Raw genomic sequence first — 23,234 nt, 5'->3', positions numbered from 1 at the left:
TTTACGAACTTAACCTGCCAGCTGGAAAAAAAAAACACGTGTGCAAAATTTTAGCCTTCTATCTCAATTCGTTCGAAAGATTGCGTAATTACAACAGACAGACGGAAAGGGCTACATCGACTTAGAATTTTACGCTGATCAAGTATATATATACTTTGTTGGGTCTGACATGAGTATTTCGAGGAGTTACAAACGGAATGACAAAGTTAATATACCCTCCATAGTATGGTGGAGGGTATAAAAACATCGCAAAATGTGTACTTCATTTTATTTTAAGAGCTTAGCAAAAACATACATTCCTGTAGAAATATTTGAAAATATACGCTGAAAGAGTGTAACACAGCTACGCAAATGAGTCATTCAGAGGGAGATTTTTGTGTATACCAACCCTACGTAACGGGTTGTGTATTCAATTTTGAAACATTGGCAGCATTTTTATGCAACATTTTCTATTAAGATATAATAGCTGGGGCAGCACTGTTATATAAATGTGAAAGAGAAAAGCTGCCGTGGAGCTTTAAGCTTTTCGGTCATTAATATATTTTCAGGTAGTGTGTATATGAAAACATATAGGAGAATATGTTATTCCACAACGGCAATACAATTATTCTGAATCTATACACAAATAATTGATAAAACGGATAGTATATAATTAAATCGTATTTCGGTACCGTAACAATCAATAAAAATTAAATAAAATAAAAAGTGATATTCTTGCCCCCCATTAAGAGATTTATTGAAAAGTTAGTGAAATAAAAATAGTGAAATCGCATTTATGTACATGCCGATGTGCACACATAAATAGTTGTATACATATTTGTTGCTTGCCGTCAAAACTCTGATTTTTATTACGTTATCAGTGAATTGGGATGAAAATGTAGTAATTATTAGTTAATATCGGATTATCGAAACGCCGCAGAAATTTCGCAATACGTTTCAGTGAATAATTGTGATTTGTGCGACCCACACGAAATTTCTTTGTATCAATTATATATAATAAAAAAATGAGGGTTTATATATATATATATATATATATATATATATATATATATATATATATATATTAAAATAAAATAAAATAAGTTATGTTCGATAAACAAACCGAAGAAGAATTTAAAATTAAATTTTAATGATTAAATGATGTGATTGTTTGTTGAGAACAATGTGAAAAATTTGTTTGCTTAAAAACTACTTACAAAATATGTATATGTATGTTCGTATGTTCTGTACATATGAACAAGAAGTTCATTGAGAGCATGCGTTAAATAATACATACGCACATATTTATACAAAACAAACGATTGTGATAAGTGAATCTGTTTTTTCTTATAATTTCTCAAATTTGATAAAAAAAAAGAAATTGTTTTAATCTATATCCGGTAAATAAATACAAAAATTGTGCACACGAACATCGTAAACAATTACAAGTATAGAAAAAGGGTGTATTTTAGAGTTCATGGTTTTGTTTAGTATAGTCTTCAATCCAAATGCCATCCACCCTATGCGTTCTAAAACAAACTTGAAGATTAATGTACAGCACTGTTAATAAATGTTATAGTGCCACCAAAGTATCTGTTTGTTATTAAAATTCAACATTCCAGCAAAATAGTCCGGGTAAGTAGGGAGTGCATCCAAAGAAATTCACAATTCGTCGCTAATAGAGTGTTATTATCTGCGTCTGTTTGCTTTTCCAGTAATATTTAGTTAGTAACTTTTGCAGGACACAAATGAACATATGTCACACGACAGATGGTTCTCGCAAATGATTATGTCAGTGCAAAGAAAACGCCAAAATTAGTGTGAACGAAGCAAAACTATGTTGTGAGGGTATTACAAGTTTATTGGACCAAAAATTTATCAAAAATACTGGACAAATTTTCCCCAGTAAAATGCATAGATTTTAAAGCATAATTATTTTCGGCCAGATGTTTTAATTGGAGAGTTTAAAACCCAAATAATAGATCAGATGTATTAAAAAGTATACACTAACTGTTTTTTAAAAGCCCCTCTACCCCCAAATTAGCCTAAACACACATTTTCAGCCAAATCGATTCGAAAATATAACCAAAAAATTTTCGCGAAAAGGCCTTCTACCCCCTTAGAAGATAAGATGCCAAATAAGGGTAAAATCAATTGAAAAATGGGACCAAGACGCTGGAAATAGCTGAAATCAGCGGATACCTTTATATAAGGTTTATACCAAAGCATGGTCCTATTCTTATAATTATTTGAAAGAATGTGTTGTTCTTCCTAAAATCTCAAATTACCAACATTTGAGGAATTAAAAAGGGGCTACATCATTTGAGGGACTATATCAATTTTGACCGAACTGATATATATTTTTTACAACTGATTCTTCATGAAACCCCTAGGACTGTATCAAATTTAAACTTTGAGGCCCTTTGTGTTTGGTTAAGCTATATCAAATGGAATGAAATGAATGGGAAAACGTTTGACCCGAAACCCGTTTTTTGGGACAATTTTCCAAGTGTAATTTCCCGCAGTGTAATTACTGACGATAGCGTATATATATATATATATATATACACTGGTGGCCAAAACTAAAGCAACTAAAATCGTAAAGACAATAAATGTCCTGTAACTTTTACAAAAATAAATAAATCGTAATTATTTTTCCTCTTTTAAATGAGGGGTTTAATTCACTTTTAAGAAACTAAAAATAAAAATACAAAAATAATTTTGAACGAAAAATAATATGTGGAAAACTAAAATGACGCAATTTTTGCTTGGCCAAAACTAAAGCCACTTTTGATTTTTTATTTTAAAATAATTAAATTTTGGCTAGTAGTCGATAGCATAAACATTATTTTTGATAGCAGCTGCACACCTACGAGGCATTGAATCTATAACACGCTCAATTTGATCCTTGGGTATGCTTTCCCAGGCACCCCGAATTCTTTACAAAATGTTTTTTATTTATTTCCGAATCTCGCTTGATCTTCCTATCTACGATACTCCAAAGGTTTTCTATGGAGTTTAGGTCAGGTGATTGTGCCGGCCATAACAAAACATCAATTTTTGACTCCCGCAACCGATATTTGTCAAGTTTTGATAAATTGCTTTTTTTCAGGTACTGCATTTGTTTGTAGCCATTTTAAATTTTTATTGGGCAGTACTTAAAAAACGAAAAGAAAAACACATACTGTTGTAAAAAACTTCTCAAAAAGGATTTGTGACAAGCGAAATTGTAGAAGGAAGCAAAAAGCGATAAATATCACAGTAAAAACAACTGATATTGCAGCGGTTATATGAATGTACAAGGGAATTGCTTTTGTTTTGTCCAAGCCAAAATCGGCTTAATTGACTTTACCATACATTATTTTTTATATAAAAATTTTGTTTTTATGTTTTAGGTTTTTAAAAAGTGAATAAAGCACCTAATTTAAAACAAGAAACATTTTCTCAATATCTGAATTTTTACAAAAGTTACTGGGCATTCATTCTCATTGTAATTTCAGTTGCTTTATATATTGCTTTATATATTCCGGCTGGAACTATGTGGATATATATATTTTTTTTTTTTTTTTTTTTTAATGTTCGTCCTACCCAGATTTACGTTTTTATGCATAGAAAAAGTGAAAAGCCCACTTTGCCGCTCATTTTTTTCGATTTATCTAAAATGCTAATATTTGCAAAAATCATGAAGATATCTGTTCCACAGTTAGTATACGACGAACTCTTGACTCACCGCCCCCCTTTACTCTAGGCATCTGTTGTGGCGTCAGAAGAACTGACCACACCTACTCCTTTAAATTTATATGTAAAAAAATTAAAAAAGTATAGTAACACATCAGTTCAATTTTTTTACATATAAATTTAAAGAAGTAGGTGTGGCCAGTTCCTCTGGCCCGATTTGACTCAAATTTTCTGTTGGTTATTTGTAATTACAGCGGAAACGTTGTCATGAAAGAAAATGTTGAGAAAAATCGCAGAAAATTCTTCCGAACCCTTAAAAGTAAGCTTAAATCATAGGTAACGTTATACGGGCACTATGCGCTATCGTCAGTAATTACACTGCGCCGCAGACAATTTGGGGTTCGGGCATTTTTCGGTTGGTAAATAAAAATCCCACAAGAAGGCTTCCCGGATCTAACTTTTTTTAGAGTCCATTTTACTTAGCGTAACCATACACAAAGGGGCGTAAATATTTTGCCCTATACTCCGCAAAAGTTACGATAAAGTTTTAAATTTGATACAGTCCTAGGGGTTACACGAGGAATCATTTGTACAGAATATGTATCAGGTTGGTCTACATTGTGATATAGCCCCCTCAAACGATATAGCCCTTTCAAATTCCTCAAATGTTGGGAACCAATAGTAACTAGTTATTTCCGGTATTGATTTCACAATACCAAAAACTTTAAATGTCAAGTTACAGATAATTCGGTAGAAATTGTACCAAAAACATGCAAAAGGACGAATTTTAGTGGTATTATTATATCTAAACGAAACCGATATATTCTAACTTCCTAGGAATATTTTATTTCAAAGATTAACCGAAATATTTCGCCTTTATTGTGATTTCAACGAACGGGCGCATACACAGACAGACATATTTTAATCGACTGCTAGAAACTAAATTCCTTATGACATGATCTTCTAAAAGTTACGAATTCTGTAACTACTTTTGATTTGGAAAATATTGTTAAGACCTTTATAATTCTGGTAATTGAGAATTGAAAATTTAATTAAATACGATTATATAAAGAATATAAAGAGGTACTGGGGAATACAAAATAAATCATAAAGTGGACTTTTGTTGTAATTTTCTGATAACCTCAAAAATGCTTTTGAGTCCTTCAAAATACCTAAAATTTAGAGCACATTTAGTCGACGAATATTGGGAGATAATATTATATGAGGGATATATTTAAATGAGAACAAATATGTACATTTTGTAACATCAATTAACCTAAGAATAATATAAATACCTGTGCAAAGTTTGAAAGACGCATATTAAATTTGGCGACTTCTATCGTAATTGCAAATGGTAGATGAAGAGGCTCACGGACATAATTTAATGAACAAAGATTTCAACTTTTTAACATACTTTATGGGGTCCCTAACATTTATAAATCGATGAAACAATATTTATGATAATTAAATTAAAGTCATATTGGCAGGATTTCAATTTAGGAATTACTTTCGATTCTGAAGTCCAAAACTGCAAGAAATTGACTAGATATGGAAATAATCCATCCAATGAGAACATAAAATGCAAAATTCATTGGGACTGCAATCAGTGAAATACCAAATTGAAAATTTAGAAAGAAAAGGATTCATATCCTCGGAAAATTCTTTCGAAACCTTAAAAGTAACCTTAACTCACATATAACGTTATACGGTGACTATGCGCTATCGTCAGAAGAACACTGTTATATGCGGACTATACGAAATAGTAGAGCAAATTGAAAATTAAGAAAGAAAATTATGCATATCCTCGGAAAATTCTTTCGAAACCTTAAAAGTAACCTTAACTCACATGTAACGTTATACGGTGACTATGCGCTATCGTCAGTAATTACATTGCGGGAAATTACACTTGGAAAATTGTTTGGTTTATAGATAAAAATCCCAAAAACGAGTTTCGGGTCAAACGTTTTTCCATTCATTTCATTCCATTTTATATAGCTTAACCAAACACAAAGGGCCTCAAAGTTTAAATTTGATACAGTCCTAGGGGTTTCATGAAGAATCAGCTGTACAAAATATGTATCAGGTCGGTCTAAATTGATGTATTCCCTCAAATGATGTAGCCCCTTTCAAATTCCTCAAATATTGGTAATTTGAGATTTTAGGAAGAATAACACATTCTTTCAAATAAATATAAGAATAGGACCATGCTTTGGTATAACCCTTATGTAAAGGTATCCGCTGATTTCAGCTATTTCCAGCGTCTTGGTCCCATTTTTCAATTGATTTTACACTTATTTGGCATCTTATCTTCTAAGGGGATAGAAGGCCTTTTCGCGGAAATTTTTTTGGTTATATTTTCTAATCGATTTGGCTTAAAATGTGTGTTCAGGTCTTCGTATAAGCCCCATACATCAGTACCACCCTATATTCGTTTTTTTTTGACGATTTTAGGTACAATACCCACCACAATTGTGTGAAATGTCGTACTTGAAGTTCGTAATGGATGCTACAGCCTGTTACAGAAAATTTTCTTTGCAGGTCCACGTCTTCGTATAGCCCCCATATAACGGTACCTCCCAATATTCGGTATTTCGGAATTGTTTCAAATTACGTATTTAGAGTTCGTAATGGGAACTACAGTCTGTGACAGAAAATTGTCTATGCAGGTCCAGGTCTTCGCGCAGATATAACGGTACCTCCCTATACACGATATTTTGGTGATTTTAGCTACCTTATTCACCGTTTATTTGATGTTTCGAATTTGAATATGGTAATGGCTTATGAGAAGCAATGGATCCATGTCGTATTGACCCCTATATAACGGCTCCATTCAGTGGTTAAAAAATATAAACAGAATATTTTAAGGGTTTTATTTTTTGAAGATTTCCAATTTCGTTCCAAATGGTGGAGGCCGAAGTTGCTGCGTTTTAACTTGATTAACTCTTAAATTAAAACCTCTGCCCCAAAAATAGCATCAGATTTTTTGAAACACTATAAATCTCCCAGTACATGAACCTGTATTTGCATATTTGCGAAGCGTATTTATTAATATTTAGTCCGGTAATCATTTATATTAAGATCTGTGAATTATTATGCTTTAAAAACTATGCATTAAAGACTAAAACTACGGACCTGAAAGGCCCGTATATATATATATATATATATATATATATATATATACATATATATATATATATATATATATATATATATATATATATATATATATATATATATATATATATATATATATATATATATATATATTATTTTGCCATATATCTGATTTCTTGGCTATCAACATCACTTTATTGGTCAGGAATATATATATATATATATATATATATATATATATATATATATATATATATATATATATATATATATATATATATATATATATATATATATATATATATATATATATATATATATATATAAACGAAATAGATCTTATTTATTTTGCTTATAAGAATAAAGAACGGCTGGGCCGATTTTCTCAATTCCCATCAATTCGGAATGGTCTTTGGACAAGGGTAGGGTAAGTGTGCCTAACTTCGGCATGTCCCAATAGTCTTCACTTCTTATTTTTAAGCCCAAATAAATGAAGCTATAATAACTAAGTGTATTTTGTTTACTTCAAATATATTGTCAGCTATCTTTGTGCACAATTTTGCTAAGAAAAGATGAATTATTCAAATAAAAATTTAATTTTTGTCTGTGAAGGTCCTCAACAATTCATATTCTTAAGAAAAGTACAATAAAGACGTCGAATCAGTTTAACTAAACAAAAATATTATATTTTAATGAATTAATTTATTATTATTATTAATTATTGCAAAAACAAATTCGAATCAGAATAAATGAACTTTGTAATAATTGAAATGTTCCACTCAGAATGGTGAGCGATTAAAAACGCGAAAATCCTAAAAGTGCCGACTACTGGTACACTTAGTCTATAATCTAAGAAAATCGCGGAAAAATATACCAATAAAAGAGTGTTGGGTCTGACATGAGTATTTCGAGGAGTTACAAACGGATTGACAAATTGAATATACCCTCCATAGTATTATGGATTCATACCCTCAAAGTAGCCTAAATACACATTTTAAGCCAAATCGATTCGAAAATATAATCGAAACCTTCGAAGTAGGTAAAATCATGAGGTACATTTATATGGGCGCTACTCCGAAACATTGGCATTGAAAGATTTGTACGAAAAGTTCATCTACCCCCTTAGAAGCTAAGATGCCAAATAAGGGCAAAATCTATTGAGAAATGTGACCAAGGCCCTGGAAATACATTTGAGGAATTTGAAAGGGCCTATATCATTTGTGGGGGCTATATCACAATGTACACCGACCTGATACATATTTTGTACTAATGATTCTTCATGTAACCCCTAGGACTGTATCAAATTTAAAACTCTGTCTTAATTTTTGCGGAGTATAGAGCAAAATATTTTAGTTTATGCATGGTTAAGCTCCATTAAATGGACCCCAAAAAAAGATATATTTATAATTTATTGTTTAAGTTTGCTTTGTTATAACGTCAATTTATAATCGGAAATCGTTAGTAGAAACTACGACTGTTTCTATTTACCATGATCAAAAACACATATCCTGTGTTGGGTCATAATCTAATTTCTAATTTCTTTGAATTACAAACAGAATGACAAACATCACATCCTGTCATTTTTCCTAATATTGACTTACAACGTACATAGGGTAAGTGTGCCTAAGTTCGGCATGTCCCAGTAGTCGGCACTTTTTATTTTTAAGCCCAAATAAATGAAACTATTATAAATAAATGTATTCTGTTTACTTCAAATATATTGTCAGCTATCTTTGTGCACAATTTTGCTAAGAAAAGATGAATTATTCTAATAAAAATTAAATTTTTGTCTGTGAATGTCCTCAACAATTCATATTCTTAAGAAAAGTACAATAAAGACGTCGAATCAGTTTTAATAAACAATAATATTATATTTTAATGAATTAATTTATTGTTATTATTAATTATTTTCACAAAAAAATTGGTATGCCGGCTGTATGGTCAGTGACCATACTTTTGGTCGCTACTGTGCGTTTGAATTTTAAATTTTTCGGCTAGCGGTACACAATATGTACATTGGTGCATATTAACAAATACATGCATACGTGCTGCCGCTAGCCAAGCACTTTCCAATAAATCCTGGAATATTCAACAGCTCTGGCAGCCCAAAGCCAGAATATTCCCGGACAGTTCGACAAACATCTTGAGAGCGACAACATTAAAATCAGCGAGTGCCCCGTGAAGCGACAAGTGCCTGCGAAAATCACCAAATCAACAAGTGCCCTGTGAAGAAATAAGTGAAATTTTATTTTAAAATTACATTACACAACATTACATTATAAAAAACAACATTAGCATTGTACAAACGCCAAACAAATTGAATTCCAAAATTGTACATAATTAACATAAAACAAATTCTAAATTAGACAAATCAACTGAATTACAATAAAACAACACATGAAATACAATTACAAATTAAATATCCAATAAATTAACAAAAAAAGGAAAAAGGGTCAAAGGTAAAGTTTAAAAACATTTGGTCCTTGACGAGCCAGATTGTGTTTTTTAATAAATAAATTAAAAAAAAGTGCAAGTGAAGTGAAATTAAAATACAATATAACAATTTCATAAAAGTGAACTAACTCATAAGTGAACGGTACTCATAAGTGAACAATAAAAATTGAACAACAAAAAGAAATCAAATCAAACAGTGAGTGAACAATAAATCAAAAAATGAAAATACATTCAACAAAAGTGTTATAACAAAAAACAAAGTGAAATAAAAAAAGACATCCAAAAAAGAACAAAATAATAAGTGTTTCAACAAAACAGTAGACCCTGGCAAAACACACTCACACATGCATACGAATACAGAACAGTGATCAGTGGAAAGCAATAGTGATAAAGCAACAATATACGAGTGAGAGACCAGTGGAAAAATCAAAAAGACAAAAAATAAACCACAGTGGGTCCAAACAAAAAAATATATAAAATTTATTAATTTTTATAATTCAAAAAAATAATAATAAAAACAGTGAATAACAAATTTTATTATATCCACAGAAAAATAACAAGCAGCAAGCAAAACGACAATTAAAAAGACACAACGGTTCGGGTATAACAAACTAAAACCAACAGAACAACCCAGACTCAACAGAAGGAAGAAGAAGAACCAAGGGGTAACACATATATCAACACATTCCTAACTTTACAAAGAGAGGCAAAGTGAGTACGAATGCTATTTTTTTGTGCTTTTGAGCGTGGAATCGCGAAAGGATTGCAGTGTGCGGCTAAATTTGACACCGACACTGTGCCTTTAGATGATAGAAGCGCTGTTTTCTACATATAATTTGACACCCATTGACACAGTTGACCCAAACTCAGCGTTATTTGGGATCTTGGACTGATGTTGACCCTTTATTTAGACCTGGGGAATACACAAATACGTCCTTATTTACACATACACACAAGCATCTAGATTGCTCTCAAAAAATAGTTGGAAATTGTGGAAAATAGTTTCCAAATTATGGAAACTAACCCGTAAATTGTTAAATTGAGAACATTTTATGGAAAATTTGGAATTTCTCTCCGTCGTTTTGTGGAAAGCTGGAAAGTTAAGACTCTCTTTTGAAACTTATTTGTCTGTCCGTTTACAGTGGGACCTTTGACAAATCAACACACCATTATTAAATATAAAATTTTGGGGCCATTTTGAAAAAAAAAAAAAAATATTTATTTACATGTTTTGGAAAAATCAATGCTTGTTTTTTTGGAAACTTGCCATCTCGTTTTGTGGAATAGTCCATTTACATTTAACTAGCGTTCTTTAGAAATCAATTTTGCCGCAAATTATGGCGTCATAATTGCGGTACAACAACTTAGAAAAATTATCAGACATATTTTGTGTGGAAATTTTCTTTTAAAAAATTGCTGTTTACCCCCTGACACATACATACATCCACAAGAAATATTTTGCATCAACACAGATACATCGGAATATTACTAAATAATTATAAACGCCATTTTGAGAAAAAGTTATTTTGGGAATTCTTGGAAATAAGACCTGTCTTTTAAATATACAAGAAGTTATCATAAACTCCTTTGGCGGAAAAGCACCAACATTTTTAAGGTTAACTAACCTTAAAAATTGGAAAGTAATTTTTTTAATCTTACATATGAACATAATTACTTATGAGGCTGTGAATACATCGTCTTATCTTTTCTGGTATGTTTTTCTCAAAATTTTTGGGAAAAAATCCATATCACTTTTAAATCATACATTTCATCTTGGGGTACATAGAAAAATTTCTGGAGAGACACTTTTACATTTATGCGTTTTTTTTTTTTTTTTGGATTTTCGACAAAATTATCTACTTTTTGGAATTTTGATTGAATGAACAAATTTGAAAACTTAAGATACGATTTCTGACTCAACAGTTTTTACGAATAAGTCATTTTTGCCGAAGTCTCAAAAAAAAAAAATATTTTTAAACAATTTTTTAAATATTTTTGGAAACGTTTTGGAATTTTTATTCTGGTGAACGGCTGGCACTTGACCCAAAAAATATTTGCTGATTCTCTATAATATTCTAAAAAATCGGTGCTGCGATAATCTAATCTGCGACCCACAATATTTCTTTTTATGAAAGAAAAAATATATCTAAAATTTTAAACAATTTGGAAACTTATTTGCCGCATAAATTACTAAATATATCACAATTCTGTGGAATTACAATTTTTGAAGAAATTTGGAAGAAGAAATTGTCAAAAAAAATTATTTATCCAAATCTAGCGTTTATAGAGTATTTGTTGACTCAGACAAATATTCAAAAGTGTTTTATATTTGGATAATTTCCAATTGAATTTGCTGAAAAAAGTGAACCATCGCTTGCAAAAAAAATTAAATTTTTTGACCCAAATTTTTTTGTTGTCAAACAGTTTGCTGGGAAACTCCAATACATGTAAATCCTTTTTGGTTAACTCTTTTATTAAAAAATTTTGTTTCTACACAAAATAAAATCTTCCTAGAATTGGAATTCAGCGATTTTATTGTAAATATTTTGATTTTTCTCTTTGAAAATTGGTACTTTTTCGTGGCAACCCAGCACACATTTTTTCTGCTATTATTTTTTGAAAAATTTTAAATAGTAAAAACGGATATTTTGTTTGAATTTGGCCATTATATCCTCGATTTGACTGACCCTTCTACGCAATACTTGCTATTTTCAGAAATAATAATATAAATGCTTATTGATTTGCCGAACTTGGATTCTCAATTTATTTCGTCGAAATTTTTAATATTTTTCTGACCTCTTGAAACGTATTTGCTAGCAAGTAGTGTAAAATTTCCGCATTCGAAAGCGCGATTCCCAATTAAAAATCACTGGTCGTTAAAATTATATTTGGAAAGTAACATTCAAGGTTTTGCCGAGAAAAATTGATTGATTTTGTTTGTATCCAAATACAACAAAGATCTGTCCTCTTAATCGGCCAATTTTGTCAAATTCTTGTCATACAAAAATTTGTTGTAAAGTCTGGCCCTTGATACAACAAAGATGTCTAAACTCAACCGTGAGAAATTTGCAAATTGCGTGAATGATCTGAAGGATTACGCATCAATTGTGAGCATCGCAGCACAGATGACGACATACACACATTGGAGGCATCGAGAGTGGAGCTAAATTCATTTTATGACCAAGTAAAAAAGGCGTATTTAGAATGCCGAGATTTTATTCCAGAGGAAGGAGAAAAACCGGTTGATAAAACTAAACTGAGGACCCACTACTTAGAGGCAATCGATACATACAAAAAGGCGATAGGAATAATCAATGGACAAATCCAAAATCTCAAAGAAAATGAAGCAAAGGAAAAACTAAGAATCGAGACCCAATTTTCTCAAAAGGAAACTGAATTTACCCCACCTTCGAGATTACCACCCTGCGACACGGATACTTTCGAAGGAAGTTACAATACTTGGCCAACTTTTCGGGATTTATTTACCGCCATTTACATCCAGAACTCCAAATTGAGGAATGTTGAAAAACTTTTTCATTTGACTCAGAAAACAACTGGTGAAGCTAGAGACGTTATAAGTCATGTTCCTTTAACAAATGAGGGATTTGAGTTAGCCTGGAGGAATTTAACCGACAGATACGAGAATAAGAGAATGCAGGTGAACGAGCAATTAAAAATACTATTTAATTTACCAAACGTTTCAACTGATTCGAGTTACAGCATACAGAAATTACAGCAAACAGTAAATAGCTGCATTCAAATTTTGGAAACACAAAATGTTGAAGTAGCAGGCTGGGATCCTATATTAATATATCTTTGTTCCAGCAAACTTCCAAGAACTTTTTTAGAAGAATTCGAAAATACTATAGAAGATTGCAAGACTCTACCATCGTGGAAAGCTTTTAACAATTTTTTGACCCACAAATTCAAAACGCTTGAATCAGTAGGGAACATAAAACCAAACTTGTCAAAACCAAATCAGCAGACTCAGAGCAGAAACGATTATACAAAGAAAAGGAGATTTACAAGCAGTTTTCAAGCGAATATTAACCAGAAAGCCCAAAATTACAAGGGTAAAAATGCAAACATTCAGCAGCAATCCCTGACTCAGTACCAAAATACGTGCCAAATTTGCCAATCTAATCATTTCATACGTGATTGTCCACAATTTTTCGCTAAAAACGTAAATGACCGGATTCATGTGGTCAAAATGGCACACCTGTGCTACAATTGTTTATCGTCTAACCATGGCGTGAAAGACTGCAAAAGTCGTTTTGGATGCAGAACATGTAATTTGAAGCACAATACTATGTTACATAAGGGAACTATAACACAAGAGGAAGCACGCCCTAGCACCAGTGCTGCCGCTCTCACAACACTAATACAGTCCACATCAAATGAAGAAACAGCGAATATAACAACTTTGACACTACAGGATGACTGTAAAGTTAATCCTCGTCCAGGAGACACCCTACTTTTTACAGCCATGGTTCAAATCGAAGCGAATGGTCATTATTACGACGCACGAGCTATAATCGACTCTGGATCACAGTCTACCTTTGTTACTGAGAAATTAAAGAATCGTTTAAGGTTGCCCACTAAACGAAACCTAGTGCATGTTACAGGAATTAATCGACTCATTTCTGAAACTTCGGCTAAAGCTTGCGTATTTAAATTACGTTCCAGACTTGACCCAAATTTCAAGTTAGAAGTTTGGGCACCTGTTTTGAAATCGCTTCCGTCAAACTTGCCATCATATACCCTTGAAAGAACACAGATGCATGACGCTACGAACTTGGAATTAGCCGACCCGAAGTTCTACATCAGCCAACCAGTTGATCTCCTAATAGGGATGGACATAGGCCCACTCATCTTTACAGTTGGAACACCTATGAAATCGATTGGTACCCTATTAGCTCAAAAAACTGTGTTTGAATGGATAATTGGCGGACCCTTACAGGATGAATCACAAAAGAAGAGACAAATATCACTTTGCAATACTACATCGATGGAAAAAATATTAACACGTTTTTGGGAGGTGGAAGAGACCCCAAAACAGGTTTTGAGATCAGATGAAGACGTATTATGTGAACAAAATTACTTGAAAACTACCAAAAGGAATTCGGAAGGGCGATATATTGTGACCCTCCCATTCAAAAAATGCGAAGAAATTGGAGAATCAAGAAATATTGCTTTAGCCCAATTTTATAGAATGGAAAGAAAGCTTATGAAAAGTCCGGAGATAAAGGAATTATACGATAGCACGATCCTTGAATATCTAGAACTCGGGCATATGAGAAAAATATCTTCAAATGACATAAACAAGACTCCAAACTATTATCTGCCACACCACGCAGTCATAAGACCTGAAAAGATTACATCAAAATTACGAGTTGTTTTCAATGCATCAAGTCCAAAATGACAACCTATATGCAAGTCCGGTTTTACAGCAAGATATTGTATTACAAGTACTAAAGTGGAGATTTTTCAGACACGTTTATAATGCTGACGTTACAAAGATGTACAGGCAAATTTTATTGGACCCTAGTCAAACACAGTTTCAACGAATATTATTCAGAAAATCTTCGTCTGACCCTATACAAGATTATGAATTGTTAACGGTAACATTTGGGGTTAATTGTGCACCTTTCCTGGCTCTTCGAACTCTCATTCAATTAGCTGAAGACATAAAAGACACTTATCCACTAGCATCGAAAGTAATTTTGGAAAACCTTTATGTTGATGACGTCTTAGCAGGAGGTCATTCGATCGAAGAGACCATAAAATCTCGCAAGGAGTTAGCAGCTGCTATGGAATCGGCTGGATTTGAGCTAATGAAGTGGACTGCTAATGATTCAAAATAAATTAATGGCCTGCCCAAAGAAAAGCTTAGCCCAGTGAATTCTCTGGATATTTCCGATGACGCCTCGACAAAAACACTTGGGATACGTTGGAACATTGCTGGAGACTTTTTCAATTTCACTCCACCCTCAATGGACATTAAAATATCTTATACAAAAAGGGAAGTTCTCTCAACAATTGCCAAATTATTCGACCCATGTGGGTGGCTTGCTCCCGTTGTAGTAACCGCCAAACTAGTTATGCAACAAATTTGGCTTGATAAGATAAACTGGGATGACACACTGAAAACAATGACACTTCTGAACTGGCAAAACTTTGTTAAACATAGCGCAGATATTAAGTATTTAAAAGTCCCAAGGTGGATAAATTACTCCAAAAATAGTGTTGTAGAAATTTATGGATTCTGCGATGCCTCTGAAAAAGCATATGCAGCAGCATTATATATCCGACTACAGAATGAAGACAACGAAATCAAAACGTCATTGCTTACCGCAAAAACAAGAGTTGCTCCAATCAAAAAAATTTCACCTCCCAGATTAGAACTTTGTGGAGCCGTCCTATTGGCGAAGTTAGCATCAACAATATTGAACAATCTCCAGATATCAAACTTTTCGGTTCATTACTGGACAGACTCAACAATCGTGCTGGCTTGGTTGAAAAAACCACCTTGCCATTGGTCAGCCTTTGTGGGAAATCGTACATCTGATATCTTAGAAAATAGTGGAGCCGAACAATGGAATCACGTGGACTCTGAGGATAACCCCGCAGACATTGCCAGTCGCGGATGCCCACCCAGCGAACTTATAAACAACACACTCTGGTGACATGGTCCGCAATGGCTCAAAATAGCTAAAGTTCGTTGGCCAGCACATAAAATTCCCGATTATACAAACTTAGAAGCAAAATCACTAAAAGCACTGACTCTATTCGAAGAAGAAAGTGACCCTTTAAAAACAAGGTTGGTGACCCTTTAACAAGGGTTTACAGATCATATGCGTTAAGATTTTGGAAAAACACTGGAATAAATAGACGAAATCTTAGAACCTCTTCAATGGAACTCACCGCTGAAGAAATTCAGGATGTTAAAAGTGCTTGCATAATTCATACCCAGAAATTCTTTTACGCAGCCGACTATGAATCACTTGAAAGGAAAGTTCGAATATCGTCTTCTAGTTCATTACTGACACTCAATCCTTTTTTGGACTCAAAAGGGATCATGAGATCTAATGGCCGATTAGTACAATCGCCTGCGCTAACTTACAATGAACGGCATCCAATAATACCCCCACATGGAGCAATATTAAGCAAACTATTAGTAGATTTTGCTCACAAGATCACATTGCACGGCGGTAATCAGTTGGTGACCATATTATTAAGGTCCGAGTTCTGGATATTCGGACTAAAATCGTTGGTTAAACAAACAATACATAATTGCAAAATATGCTTAATTTACATGAAACGCACACAGAATCAAATAATGGCATCACTACCTCCTGAACGAACTCTCTTGGCAAGACCCTTTATGAATACAGGCGTAGATTTTGCGGGACCCTTCAATATTAAAAGTTATTCTGGCAGAGCCTGCTCCATTACGAGAGGTTATGTCTGTTTGTTTGTTTGCTTCGCTACCAAAGCCATTCATTTGGAACCCACAAGTGACTTGTCGACATATGCCTTTCTTGCCGCTTTTTCTAGATTTATTAGCCGACGGGGCTGTCCGTCGTGTATCTACTCCGATAACGGGACCAATTTTGTGGGAGCAGTTGATCTGTTAAAGCGGGATCGATTAGCCTTCATGAAAAATATACAAAATAGTACAGTTCAAAACAATTTTCATCAAAATATTAGTTGGAAATTTATCCCGCCTGGCGCTCCGCACATGGGTGGCTTGTGGGAGGCCGGGGTTAAATCCTTTAAAAATCATTTAAGAAAAAGCATGCCAAAAATGAACTTTACTTTCGAAGAATTCACTACAATTTTAACCCGCATAGACGCATGTCTTAACTCTAGACCCTTGAGTCCAGCTAGCGAAGATCCTAACGATTTGGCGCCTTTAACCCCAGGTCATTTCTTAATCGGTACCCCGATTTTAGCTCCGCCCGAACCCGACGTTTCTGATCAAGATATTAGTCTGGTTAATAGATGGAAAAGGTTAAAAATAATCTCCCAATATTTGTGTAATCGATGGAAGGTTGAATATTTACATGAGCTTCATCGACGTACGAAATGGAAATATCAAAAGGATAACCTTAAAGAAGGTGACTTAGTTGTGATTAAAGACGAACGTTTGGCACCAAATGAGTGGAAACTCGGGAGAATTATCAAGACCCATCAGGGAACAGATCAAAATGATAGAGTAGTAGACATAAAAACTGCTGGTGGCAACATCAGCCGAACCATAACGAAGGTTGTCAAGTTATTTTCCGACTAATTAGTCGGACCCCTCCTTTCAAAAGAATTAGTACTCCTTATTCTCTTTTTCACAGATGGCAGCATATTTACCAGTCCAGAATTGGAGAGACGAAGAGAGCCCAAGACGCCCTGAAAGGAGAGAATCCCGTCGCTTAATTGCAGAAAGAAGCCCGCAACGCCCCGACCGCAACCCACATCGACCAGAAGCCCACCCAGCCCGCGAACCAGCACCAGTACCCAATAGAAGCAACCCAGCCCGACACTTCGAACGCCGCCCGAGTCCTGATCGCAGTCACCGTAGCCGTTCTGAAAATAGACCAGCCCCCAGAGCTAGAGGAGCACGGCCAGGCCATTGGCAGTACTCCTGCGGACTGTGTCAGCAGGACCATGCTCTGAGCTCGTGCCAGCGGTTTAAAGACCAAACTCCGTATCAGAGATACGAAACCACTGAGCGGCGGGGATACTGTCGAAACTGTCTGGCACGATCGCATTTGGCCCCCGATTGTCCATGCATTACGGGTTGCCGACGATGCGATTATCGACACCACACCATGCTACATGGGGCGCCACAGCTCGAGGATAGCCTACAGACCGCTTAAATAAACGAGCCGCCTTTTTCGTGGGATCTCGTCTTTGTACCCACTGTCATGCTGCGAGTTACCACCGAAGATATAGACACCCACTACACGATACGGGCGTTGCTGAGTAAGTCAGCTGTAATGTCCCGCATAGGGTACTCTACCTTCCAACGGATGGGTCTGAGGTCATTTTTATACCAAGATCGTCGATTTACGACCTTCAAAATAATGAGCCGGCGATCTAATTCAACATGGGCGCTGAAGGCAATGCTCTTGTGACAGATGAGCTGCCGAGACGAATTTATTCAGACCCCATACTAGATGACCCAACCTCATATTTTACAGAGTAAGCACTTGCGGACCCAGACCCTAGAAGCAATGTACCCATAGACTTGGAATTAGGCGCAGACACGTATTCTGCCATAAGAAAAGATGGATGTACCGCGGCTGGAGTGGGTGGTGTTCAGGCGTACAACACTAACCTGGGATATGTCTTCGCTGGACCAATTAGGAACATGCCATCGATGTGAAAAGACGCATATTAGCACGGAGTCATGGGGGCGGAGAATGTATGGTCAGTGACCATACTTTTGGTCGCTACTGTGCGTTTGAATTTTAAATTTTTCGGCTAGCGGTACACAATATGTATATTGGTGCATATTAACAAATACATGCATACGTGCTGCCGCTATCCAAGCACTTTCCAATAAATCCTGGAATATTCAACTGCTCTGGCAGCCCAAAGCCAGAATATTCCCGGACAGTTCGACAAACATCTTGAGAGCGACAACATTAAAATCAGCGAGTGCCCCGTGAAGCGACAAGTGCCTGCGAAAATCACCAAATCAACAAGTACCCCGCGAAGAAATAAGTGAAATTTTATTTTAAAATTACATTACACAACCTTACATTATAAAAAACAACATTAGCATTGTACAAACACAAAACAAATTGAATTCCAAAATTGTACATAATTAACATAAAATAAATTCTAAATTAGACAAATCAAGTTATAACAAACAAAATTATACATTAAACGAATCAAACATTTGTACATACACACAAACAACAAAGAATTGAATTACAATAAAAAAAACACATGAAATACAATTACAAATTAAATATCCAATAAGTTAACAAAAAAAGGAAAAAGGGTCAAAGGTAAAGTTTAAAAGCACCGACTGTTGGAAAATGCCATACCGACAATTGGCAAGTGGTGCCGACTACTGGCAAAAAGGCATTGTTTTAATAAAACTACAAATTTATGAAATTTAATAAAAAGTTATTAAAACTTTATTTATTATTGCAAAAACTATACAAAATTTCGAATCTGAATAAATTAATTTTGTAATAATTGAAATGTTCCACTCAGAATGGTGAGCGATTAAAAACGCGAGAATCCTAAAAGTGCCGGCTACTGGTACACTTACCCTATAATGAATATGAAAATGTCTACTAATTTGGAAGGACAATTAATTTTTCGATCAATATGAAATAAATTTCTATTGTCAAACAGAAGTCAATCAAAAATATAAATTTTAGCAGTAGCTTTTTTTACAATTTCGGAAATATTTGTTTTAAATATGTGACATACGTAGGTCCACGGTACCTCTCGATATTCGGTTTGTATTTGTAGTTCGTAATGGGTTCTTGCTCCTGTGGCGTATAGGTCCATGTTTTCGTATAGCGCCCACATAATGGTATCTTAGGATATTCAGTATTTTGATGTTTTTGCCACATTTTCGGCAGACTTGTCTAAAAATTGGTAATTGTAGTTCATAATAGGCATCTTCAAGGGCTCTGCATACCAACTTTAATCCATATTCAACATTTTAGTATTAAATCTTCTTTATGATTATTCAGTCGCGAAGTTATCCTCTATGTAAAGATTTTAAAATCCTCCCTTACAACATCCAAGCACTCTTTTCGGTAAGTCATAATGAGTTCTAGCTTCGGTGGCGAAACATTGTACGTATAGGTCCACGTTTTTGTATAGCTCCCACATAACGGTACCTACCGATATTCGGTATTTTGATGATTTTTGCAACATTTTTCCACGGATTTCTCTAAAAATATGGTTCTAGCTTCGGTGGCGGGACATAGTATATGTAGGACCACGGTACCTCTCGATATTCGGTTTGTGTTTGTAGTTCGTAATGGGTTCTTGTTCCTGTGGCGTATAGGTCCATGTTTTCGTATAGCGCCCACATAATGGTATCTTAGGATATTCAGTATTTTGATGTTTTTGACACATCAGACTAGGCAGACTTGTCTAAAAATTGGTACTTGTAGTTCATAATGGCTTCTAGCTTCAGAACATTGAATATTTATGTCCACGTTTTCCTAAAGCATACACATAAAAAATAGCATTATCCAAACGGTTGATTTCAGATACTTTAAATAAAAATGTTTTCTTTGTCCAATGGTGGAGGGTATTAAAAATTCGGCATGGCCAAACTCAATGTTTTTTTAAACTATTTATTATAATGTTAGCACTTCCCTTTACAATAATTGTTAAAACATTGGTATTGATGAAGTGCGTTTATATACCTCAAACCCTGCAGCATTTAACTTTTCTGAAACAGAGCCGAACTTTCTTTATTCTTATTAATTATATGAGCCATCCACGCCAAATATTCATTATGAGACGCTTAACAAACGGCGGAACTTTTTACCTCAATTGTGAGTGTGCGATAGTGCATCCCTGTCTTTAAGTTTTGACAGCAAATTGTTTTTAAGTTCGTCTCAAAAGATGCAAAATTGGAAAAAGATCCCTTTAATGAGAAGGCTCTCAATAAAGGTAAATTTGTCCCACGCGTTGTTTTTTATATCGTATATCCTACTGTTTTTGACCGATTTTTCATGGAATGGAACTTCCAAGACGTATAATTTAAGAAAAGAAGTTTTTGAGATCACTTTAACTATGTCAAACAACTATGTAGTTCGTAGTGTGCATTTATATAAATCAGCGTTCGAAAATAAACAGTATGGTACTGTACCGTAGTGTTTTGTACCATTTCGAGGTGGAGTGATACACTAAGAGCACAACCCTTAAAAAATATTTTAGTGATACTGCACTGGAGCACAACGAGAATCGTACTGAAAAACGTAGTGTACTGCAGTCGGAGCACTACAAAATCGTATTGTACCACATGGCGGAACATAAAAAAAAATGTGTAATGTATGTGTATGTGTATGTATGTGTACCGTACCACATATGTGTTATTTGTGTTTTGTGAGAAAAATTAGATGTTTGATGTTTTTAATAATGCAAAAATTACTAATACAATTCGATATTATGAAAGTAAAAGCTGAATTCATTTTATTTGCCATGTATATTTAGATTGGTTACGATTGAAGTAAGTAGAAAAATATGGGAACGGGTAGAAAGAAAAAAAGGACCAAATCTGAAGTGACAATAATTTGTATTTAGCCATTGAAAATTAAAATTTTTAATTTTTTTCTGCGAAAAAGGGTATGTAAGTGGTTGCGTTGTAATGGCTTATTATGCAAATAATTTACCTGTTATTTTGTGGTACAGAAAAATCAATGAATGTAGGCGTGAAAACTAAATATTTTACATAGTATGGTTGAGTGTTTAAAATCAGTTTTATGAATTCCATTTTTTATGTTGTGCATGTGGTACTCTACGATTTTTTTAATGCTCCGATTGCGGAACACTACTTTTTTTAGTGCTCCGACTCCGGTACACTATGATTTTTTAGTGTTCCGACTGCGGTACACTACGATCATTCTTGTGTTCCGAGTGTACCGCTACACTACCGCTATTTTTTTTTGTGATACTGTACCGGTATAGTACACTATCAGCCTGTTCCACGATCTCGAAAGAAAATTTGTGCGAACGAAGGCTACTCACTCACTTTCGTATAAGAATGCGTTCCACTAACTTTCGTTCTTTCTTTCGCATAGCCTTACGTGATTCAGTGTTGCTAAATATTTTTTTGGAAAAATTAATCGCGAAATAAAGCAAAAAAAGCGTCAAATGTATAAGTTAAACGCGAAAAAGTAGCAGTGGCTCTGTCTCAACTGACATTTCAGTTGTAAACAAACAAATTGTAAATAAACAAAAAAAAAATAAAATTTCTAGTGATTGTGTTCAAACTATTCGTGCTCTTAGAAAATAAAAAAAAAAATATTTCCGTAGCCCTATTTTTTATGGAGGAGGTTCGAAATGTGCCACGGAGGCATTTAAGAGATGCTTCGAATTTATTTGAAGTACCTAACAACCAGTAAGTATGATTGTATTTTTACATTTTTGAAATAATAAAAAATGATTTTTTCTAGGTTTGTGGCCATCTTTCGTGTGTCGAAGGAAGTTTTCGGGCTCTTTTGGATATGATGGAAGAGAAGTGGGTGCCCGGTTGCAGAACTACCCAAATCCGCCCCGATTTAAAACTTCTTCTGCTGCTTCCAAAAATTGGCATTCCTCTGGCGAACACAGGATTCTCCTCCATTTACTCAACTAGTGCCCGCAGCTGTGTAGTTGATGATTTTTTCGTGCTGGAATTGAAAAAATAAAAAAAAAAATATATTTGTTGTTCACATATTAAATTGCATTTATTATTTTTACTTACATTTTTGTTTCCATTTTCAATCAAGCAATGTTTATGTTAAAACAATTTTCCTTAATTGTTATTATACGATAGCAAACACACAAGTGACTGATTTTGACATTTGTGTTCGCATGCGTACGAAAGAAAAAAGATAGTGGAACGCAAAATTACACTGAAATGCTTACGTTTTCGTTCGCTTTGATTTTCGTGCAAATTTTCGTTCAGATAGATTTTAGTGGAACGGAAATCAGCTGTTTGTCGTGTAAAAATTGTGCGAACGTGTTATTTCGATATCGTGGAACTGGCTGTTATACATTTGACGCTTTTTTTGCTTTATTTCGCGATTAATTTTTCCAAAAAAATATTTAGCAACACTGAATCACGTAAGGCTATGCGAAAGAAAGAACGAAAGTTAGTGGAACGCATTCTTATACGAAAGTGAGTGAGTAGCCTTCGTTCGCACAAATTTTCTTTCGAGATCGTGGAACAGGCTGTAAGTTAAACGCGAAAAAGTAGCAGTGGCTCTGTCTCAACTGACATTTCAGTTGTAAACAAACAAATTGTAAATAAACAAAAAAAAAAA

General features: G+C 34.2%; 1 protein-coding gene and 1 long non-coding RNA gene across 8 annotated transcripts in view; one reads left to right on the top strand and one right to left on the bottom strand.

Moving 5' to 3' along the window:
* The first annotated feature begins 553 nt into the window (after positions 1 to 553).
* LOC101898348 (uncharacterized) overlaps positions 554 to 23,234 on the top strand; it is a 335,007-nt gene continuing 312,326 nt past the window's right edge. For 2 of the 7 annotated variants that reach the window (XM_059128044.1, XM_059128038.1), the window contains exons 1-2: positions 554 to 743; positions 1,358 to 1,614. The gene's annotated coding sequence lies outside the window, so the exon portion shown is untranslated. The other 5 variants (XM_059128040.1, XM_059128042.1, XM_059128041.1 and 2 more) reach the window with 5 other exon arrangements.
* On the bottom strand, positions 22,286 to 23,140 carry LOC131804806 (uncharacterized). Its single transcript, XR_009343284.1, has 2 exons — positions 22,673 to 23,140; positions 22,286 to 22,598 (listed from the first exon to the last, which is right to left on the bottom strand). It is a non-coding gene; the product is annotated as an uncharacterized LOC131804806 (long non-coding RNA).

This window comes from Musca domestica, unplaced genomic scaffold (assembly GCF_030504385.1).
Source record: "Musca domestica strain aabys unplaced genomic scaffold, Musca_domestica.polishedcontigs.V.1.1 5, whole genome shotgun sequence".
Taxonomy (NCBI): Eukaryota; Metazoa; Arthropoda; class Insecta; order Diptera; family Muscidae; genus Musca; species Musca domestica.
The sequence above is the reverse complement of the archived record's forward strand: the minus strand, read 5'-3'. Positions and strand labels throughout refer to the sequence as shown.